General features: G+C 46.6%; 1 protein-coding gene across 3 annotated transcripts in view; it reads right to left on the bottom strand.

The window, feature by feature from the left end:
- Positions 1-7500, bottom strand: part of LOC142590225 (BAI1-associated protein 3-like) — a 517523-nt gene that overhangs the window by 267848 nt on the left and 242175 nt on the right. The window lies entirely within an intron of this gene.

Raw genomic sequence — 7500 nt, 5'->3', positions numbered from 1 at the left:
GTCGCCCGTAGGAGCAACGAACAAGATAGCCTGAATAGTCAATTTAGCCAGTTTTCCGGAAGCTGTATTCGCGATATGTAGCGCATTAAAGCCTGAAACGGAAAATGGTCATCCACGCGATTGTAGCACGCGGATACACACTCAGGACTCTTTATGGCAAACCCTTTGGCAAACCCTTATGGCAAACATTTGATATTGCTTTGAGCTACTTTCGGCTAGACAACAATTTCCCGCTTCATAAACATTCTTAAATCGTGCGGGCTTCCGATGAACTGCTTTTGCAATACGCATATTAACGCCCGATAAGTATGTCATGTAGAGGCAATGATATTGAGTTCCTGCTGGTTTATGGCTCGAGTTATCCTGGCGCTACAGGCATTGATTGATTGATTGATTGATTGATTGATTGATTGATTGATTGATTGATTGATTGATTGATTGATTGATTGATTGATTGATTGATTGATTGATTGATTGATTGATTGATTGATTGATTGATTGATTGATTGATTGATTGATTACGAAGTGGAACGGTGGCGTAAGAATTTTTTTTGGAAGGGGGAGAAGAGGGGACGGCAAGCATTTCATCGGTGACGGGGAGAGTGGGGAAGTGGTGTGGGGGGGGAGAGGGAGGCTCGGCAGACCACATACTAACACAGAAACTCCGGGGGAGGGGAGAGGGGCATGTGCTCGTTGCGACCCGTCCCCCCATGTTGGCGACGCCACTGGATGAGAAATGTAAGCAACATGCACATGTATGTAGGCCAGCTTCTGAACGACATCAAGTTGTAAAGGGAATGGAAAATCACAATAGCTGAAGTCAGACATCGAATGTACTTAGCAGCTCGCAACAAAAGGCGGTGCGTTCAGTTGTAAATATAAAACAAAAACAATAAAATAAGAAAAAAAATTAGGAGCCAAGGTAATCGTTGTCTCGCATTCAAGCGACAAAACAGTCCCGATGACAGGACTCGTAATAGTCACCTTTTGTCAGGAAATAAATGAGAAATACATATTTTAAGAAAGAAAGCGCTTTCGATGCCTCTGCGCTCCGCAAAATTGTCCGAAGCGAAACCGTTCAAACGGCGGCAAGAGATGCCGAGTCACGATTAGAGTAAAAAAACAAGAACAAAAAAAGATGCGATAACCGGCTATTTCCTCCGGCGCTGGAAATACTGTCCCCATGGGAAACGCACTCCCTGCCTCGTTTCGAAAGCATGTCCACATACCGTCAGACGGCTTAACGTTCAATGCGCATTCGGCCTACTGCCCGACGGCGTCAGGAAATTCCTAGGAGAAAGCGAGCCACGTCGGAAAGGCGGCACTTTCTTGAATTTATCAGGTCCTTTCCTAGCGACGACGAGTTTAGCATTCTTCCTACAAGCACTTCTGAACCATAACCTCAACCAGTACTGAATAGGATGCGTAAGCGCAACCCCGTAACCTCACCTTACTTTCACCAGCGAAGGTTAGCTGGGGACTTCGGTTTGAGAATCTTTGACATCTGCGACGCCTTAAAATGCTGAGTCAAATTGAGTAAAAGAAAAAAAAATGACGGACTATCCGCTCCCGTCCGCTTCCGCGAATACTAAAACCCACTTCCTTTGACCGAGAGCCGAACTTGCGTTAGGATGTCCATCAAGCGACTTCGGGACTCGCTTTCGCCTGCAATACGAGTGCGTTGGCGACGTTCGTGTCTCGAGCCATCTTCAAAGCAGCGATCACGAATTCAGTGACCGAAGCGTTTAAACGAGGATGACGCTTCGGTTTGTGGACGCGGACCACCCGGTCGCCGGCGCATATGTTCAGTGCTGCGGCACGATGTGAAACAATGCGTAGCTTCGATTTTCATGGAAGAGCTCTTTTTTTTTCTTTTTCACTTACACACTTCAACTGTGCCCTGACTTTACATAATGTTCGTAGAAATTTTTATGAGACATTTATGGCACCTTATACCCTCTTCGGCCACAAAGGTGCGAGTTGTATACAGACCGATTTACACCTGTATTTGCATTTTGCGACGTAAATTATTTTACAGTGTGAGGGGACAAAATTTACAAGAGGCTTCATCGCATCGCGTGTTCTTAAGGTAATCTTTCAGCGTTCTTTCTCGAGAGGCAAATAAAGCGTCGAAAAGAAAAATTTTCCACTTTCCAATCAAACGGCTTCCAGACTGCTATTTCGGCGGCGGAGATGCGCTTTGTCCGGTAAGGTTGTGTAGCAGTTCCCCCTAAACCAACTAATGTGTGCAAAATAAGACACAATCACGCACCGCAGTTCCCATTCAGTGTAGTTAGTCAAACAACACGCGATAACAGCACAGTAGGGGACTATAGCTTACATTCCCGGACGTCTGCGCTCTATCGAAATTTCACAAAACATGAGAAATCAAGTAACACAAGATATTTTTTACGTCGTTCCGGGTTTCTATATGCGATGGTCTGAACGTTTTTTTTTTTTTTTAAGTAACACAGTGGTGGTCACGCACAAAAAAAAAAAACTGAGTTGTTTTCCGCAGCTAATACTTACCTGTTATGACGGACGACAGGCCTCGCGTACTTTCATTTATCGAAGGTTTAGGAAGGAGACAGGTTAGCGAAAAGTAAGAAAATGTCTTCAAATAGTATATTTCAGCGTCCTGTCGACTGTAATCAGAGCAAGAACGGTCATAAACCCACCATCGACGAAAAGAAAGTTTGTGATGCATTAGGAGGCGTGAGTGGACATTCCTAACATGATTATCGGGACTACATTTCAATGGCATGGCATCTCAGATCGACGCTATAGTGATGCAATAAAGAGGAACACAGTCCACAACAATGCAACGATCACTTATTGTGCCAAAAAAAAAAAAGAACATGTAGGACTTGCTGGACTAGCTTGATACACGCAGTGCATGACGCAGTTTCTGATCGGCCATTCGTTATCGGAGCGGCAAATCTGAGAGTTTCTTAAAAGTTATTAGCTGTTTTATGGGTTGAAAGTTGATACTGTATTATGTTAACGACAAGCTCACACTTGCTTGGGCGATACTTCTTTTATCACCTGCGCTGAATGTGCCGACATTTATTTGCTCCTTTTAGCAGTTAACAACACTAGAATTATTTTTTTTGTTACTGACTCCTAAACATTTATAAGTCGTTCGTACTTCATTCATTTGACTCACATCGCAACAACTTGAGAGTATTTGTAGTGGCATTTTTCTTTTAATTGAATTTGACGGTCCACGAACGCTTACGAAAATCACTTTATATACGTGAGTGCGCTCAGATCACGTCATATGATCATCCTTTAATCACTGAATAATCCATCGCTTACTGGTAATGTGACGACAAAATAGATTACATTTCAAATCACATCGAGAGAGATCACTATTGAGATTCAGTGACAGGAGCCTCGTAAGGCTGAACATTCATTCATTCATTCATTCATTCATTCATTCATTCATTCATTCATTCATTCATTCATTCATTCATTCATTCATTCATTCATTCATTCATTTTATTCATTCATTCATTCATTCATTCACTTTAGGGGCGTCAAAGCAGACTGCACGGAACTGCAAGTGCTAGGAGAACCTCCGCAACAAAAATGATGTGAAAGACGCGATCATTTGCCTTTCGGGTGAAAGATGAGAATACACGACCGTTTTGACCGCGACGTGAAACGCAAAGAAGGTAAAAGAACGAATCAATTAACATAACACATAAACAAAACGGTGGCGAGTGTCTGGCTTACTGTCCAAAACCGTCTCTCCTTGTGAGCGGCATGATTTATGGGACGTCAGGGCGTGTCTTTTTTATTTATTTTTTTATCCGCTCTCGGCCCGACCGTGTGCCATGTGTAGAACAAAAAGCACTCGCGAAACGCCGCCAGGAATCCTCGTGAACGTGGTTGTGTGTATGTTAGTGTGTCTGTGAAGCCGCTCGAAAAAAAAAAGAAAGAAGAAAGCTCATATTTATGCGCATATACATTTATGCAAACCTGGTCGTCCGTGTCACAGACGACGTTATACGCAACTTATCCACCAGAGGAAAGCGAAAAGTACACATGAGGAAAAGCAGGAAAGTAGAAAAGTGGGAAGAATAATGTGTGGTATATTGCGTGAGCTTTTAACTCTGCAGCGTTCGATTCGAGGTGACCCGTTTTTTTCGACCCCTTCTGTCAGCTTCCCTTCCTCTTTGTCGTTTTTTGTAAGTGTATTATACTCTTTGTTTGTGTTTTTAGTTTACCTTTCTTTCGGCTAGTTTTCTGACTTACTCGGACGACAAGGTTCCGAACGATGTGTCAGAATTAGAAAGCAATTTAGTTACAAGGTACTCATTTGATTACAATGCAAGGCCAGGAATACGTGCTGGCAAGAAGCAGCGGAAGAATAAACTTGGCGTGCTTCCATTTGGAGATTGCCCCTACTCCATCCGTATATCTGACTGAAGAAAAGAAGAGAAAGAAACGACCTGGCACCCTTTTACAAACGCGCCTGATGTAATTCCGTGCATTTGAAACAAAGCCCTTGCATGAATTTGTGGCAAACCGTAGCCTTCTTCATGTCGCGTGCTCCCACAACGTGGCCCCCACACTTCTTCCCTGCGGTTCTGATCGTCTCTACAAGTAATACAATGTACGTGCGTGTTTACGTGCGTGTGCGTGCATGTGCGTGTGCGTGTGTGTCTCGATAACTGGTCGAGCCAACCAACGTCCAATTTTAAGGCAATGCAGTGCACAATCTTTAATCGAAGCCGACTACCGCTCCCTTTTTAGAGGGCAGCACTTAGGCACCCATTCCTGCGTTTAGCGTCGTTGTCCCTCGGCGTAACCGAGCGAACGAGCACAGCGAAGGATGAAAGAGCGAACGCGGAGCACAACGGGGGACGAAAGCGGCCGATAGCGAAGAGAGCGCGAGGAGGAAAGCGGAGGAGGCGGGTTATGGCGAAAGCGTGAGAAGCAAAGCGTAGTGCCGCGCAGTGGGGGCTCGGCGGCGACGATGGCAACGAGATGGCGCCAGAGTAGCGCAAACAAAGCGCTGCATGAGCGGGAGTCCGTCTGCGGCGGATACCGCTGTGAATCGCGCCCGCGCGTCACCCACGCGCTGCATCTCGCGGCCTCCCGATTATCGACTCAGTCCCGACACACTTCGCTCCGTATGCAGCGTGCCGCGGGAGATAGATTGCCCGCATCAGCCAATACATCGCCAAATTAAAAAAAAAACACGTATAGCGCTGCGCTCAAATTTGTAATTAGGGAGTATCGCAATCGGTCGTGAATTTTGTTTGTTCTCACACCAGAATAGCTTCCCTACGCGCAACCGTCGAGAAAAAACACGCACATGAGCGGCGACGCCGCGTGAGGTTAAGTTACTACACGATGCGTAACGGCGGAAAACCAAGCACATACGCCGGCGAAATACATATATATATATATATATATATATATAGCCGAACTTATCACGCTGTTCCACGTAATAAACAAGATTAACGATCTCGCCCACACGCCGGCAGAATGAAATCTCGCCGCTGCACGGCTTCTAAGAACCCCAGAACCGAAGGATAGCGTACGTGAGAGGCAAAAAGAGGGCGCAGATCGGGGTTTAGCACAGGGCGTCATCCGGGCCAGACCTCGTATATGCGGTACAGACGGTGGTACGGGGGGGGGGGGTGAGTGAGGGGGGGCATATAGTTTCATTCAAATCCCAGAGGGAAGTGTGGCGCTAGTGTCTACGAGAGCTGCAGGCAGAGCCGTTCAGCCAGCACGGGAATGATGGGTAGCACACGGATTTGGCTAAACCTCCTTTTTCTGGCTTTATATGGCTTCGTGACTTTCCAAAAGAATATTTTTTAAAGAAAGTACAGCGCCATTAACAATTAATAAACATTATGAATACTTTCCCATCGCGGGATTCCAACACAGCACCTCTAGCACAGAGGCTCGATACCGAAGTCGTTACGCCACGGACGCATGGGCAAGCGTAACCAGTGCAACTACCAGTGATTATGCGTATTTGCAGTCTTATTACCTGCTGCCAAAAAAAAGAAGTTTTAATTCCTTTGAATATTAGTCCACTATTGTCCCAGATAAGGCTTAATAAACGAAGCTACAAGAAGGTCCGAAGCCCCAAGCACCAAGATCAGAGAAAAAAAAAACTATGCACTAACCATCATTATCATGGTGGCCGAACGATAGCAGCGCCAGAATTCCCTCTAGCGATTCCTGCAGGAAACTCTACGGGTTCGGCCGCCTGGCCGAGTACAAACGCCGCATTATGTCATTCGGGGCGCCGCGGGACGCCGCGGGACGCCGACGAGGACCTTGCTATACGATCGCGAGACGCCGCCGCACTGTTGCCACATCAGAGCGGTGGCGCCGATGCAGCTCAAGCAGCAGCGGCAACGGAACCTCGGCTCAGCGTCGTAGGAGCCGTCACTCGTGCTCCCGCTATATTGACTCTCTCGTCGGGCGCACTTCGTCACCACCACCCCCTCCCCCGCCCCCGCCGCCGACGTCGTTGGAAATACGTGGCCCAGACTACGAATGAGACCATCGCCGCCGAAGCTGCTGTGTTCTTGTGTTTGCTGTTGTTTGCTGTCCTTTCTTTCTTTCTTTCTTTGGTAGAGGAATATTGCTTGAAGGAGAAATGAAGGAGAGTCGATCATCTTCGTCGTCACTTGCGATGAGCCACTTCAGAGACACAAGGGCGACGCAGCGTCACACGTGTCCGAGTCCTTCGGTATTAAGACATTTTAGTAATAAAGAATGTTTTGTATTAAAGTGTTACAGGTATACAGTCGTGCAGGAATACATTATTATCTCCTTAAGTATTCGATGAGTGTGCTGGCATGTTTCCCTTCTCTCGCCGTAGTGTTTTGAAACATGACACACAACTTCATATCGTTCGTCGTTTATCTTTAATATGCGCCTTTCTTATAATGCCAAACATTTTTAGCGCTTCATAACGGGCAGATCGCAGTGAATAGGTAAGCACGTGAGTAGGTCTGCCTCGCTCGCCTCTGTGAGGAAGATATCTCTCCGAATGAATTCAACGAACACAGCGCGGCTGATGTAGTTGTCGTTGAGAGGCACGGAGGTAATAATGCACGGGAACTACCAGACACGCCAAACTAGGCACAACGACCGTATGGCGAAAGTGTGATAATTTCTGCAGCCAAATAATCTGCGCGTCTCTGGAGACCGTCTAACGCTCCACGCGACTGGCACATCTGGACTACGTCTGCGCTAACCGCGACGACGCAAACGCGCCTCGAGCCTCGGTATAATTGCTGTCACAACAACAACAACAATTTGTGGAGTTTCAGGTGCAAAACCGCGCTCATGTTATGAGGCGCGGCCGTATACTGGGCGGACTCCGGATTAATTTTAACCACCTGCGGTTCTTTAACGTGAACCAAAACGTAAGTGCACGAGCATTTTAACAGCGGAGCTGTTTAAGCTTTAGTTCCGCCGTGGAGCGCTACCAGAAAACTCAATCCAGCTGTGCGCCGCTTC

Source organism: Dermacentor variabilis, chromosome 8 (genome assembly GCF_050947875.1).
Source record: "Dermacentor variabilis isolate Ectoservices chromosome 8, ASM5094787v1, whole genome shotgun sequence".
Classification (NCBI taxonomy): domain Eukaryota; kingdom Metazoa; phylum Arthropoda; class Arachnida; order Ixodida; family Ixodidae; genus Dermacentor; species Dermacentor variabilis.
Note: the sequence above shows the minus strand (reverse complement) of the source record. Positions and strands in the feature narration are given on the sequence as shown.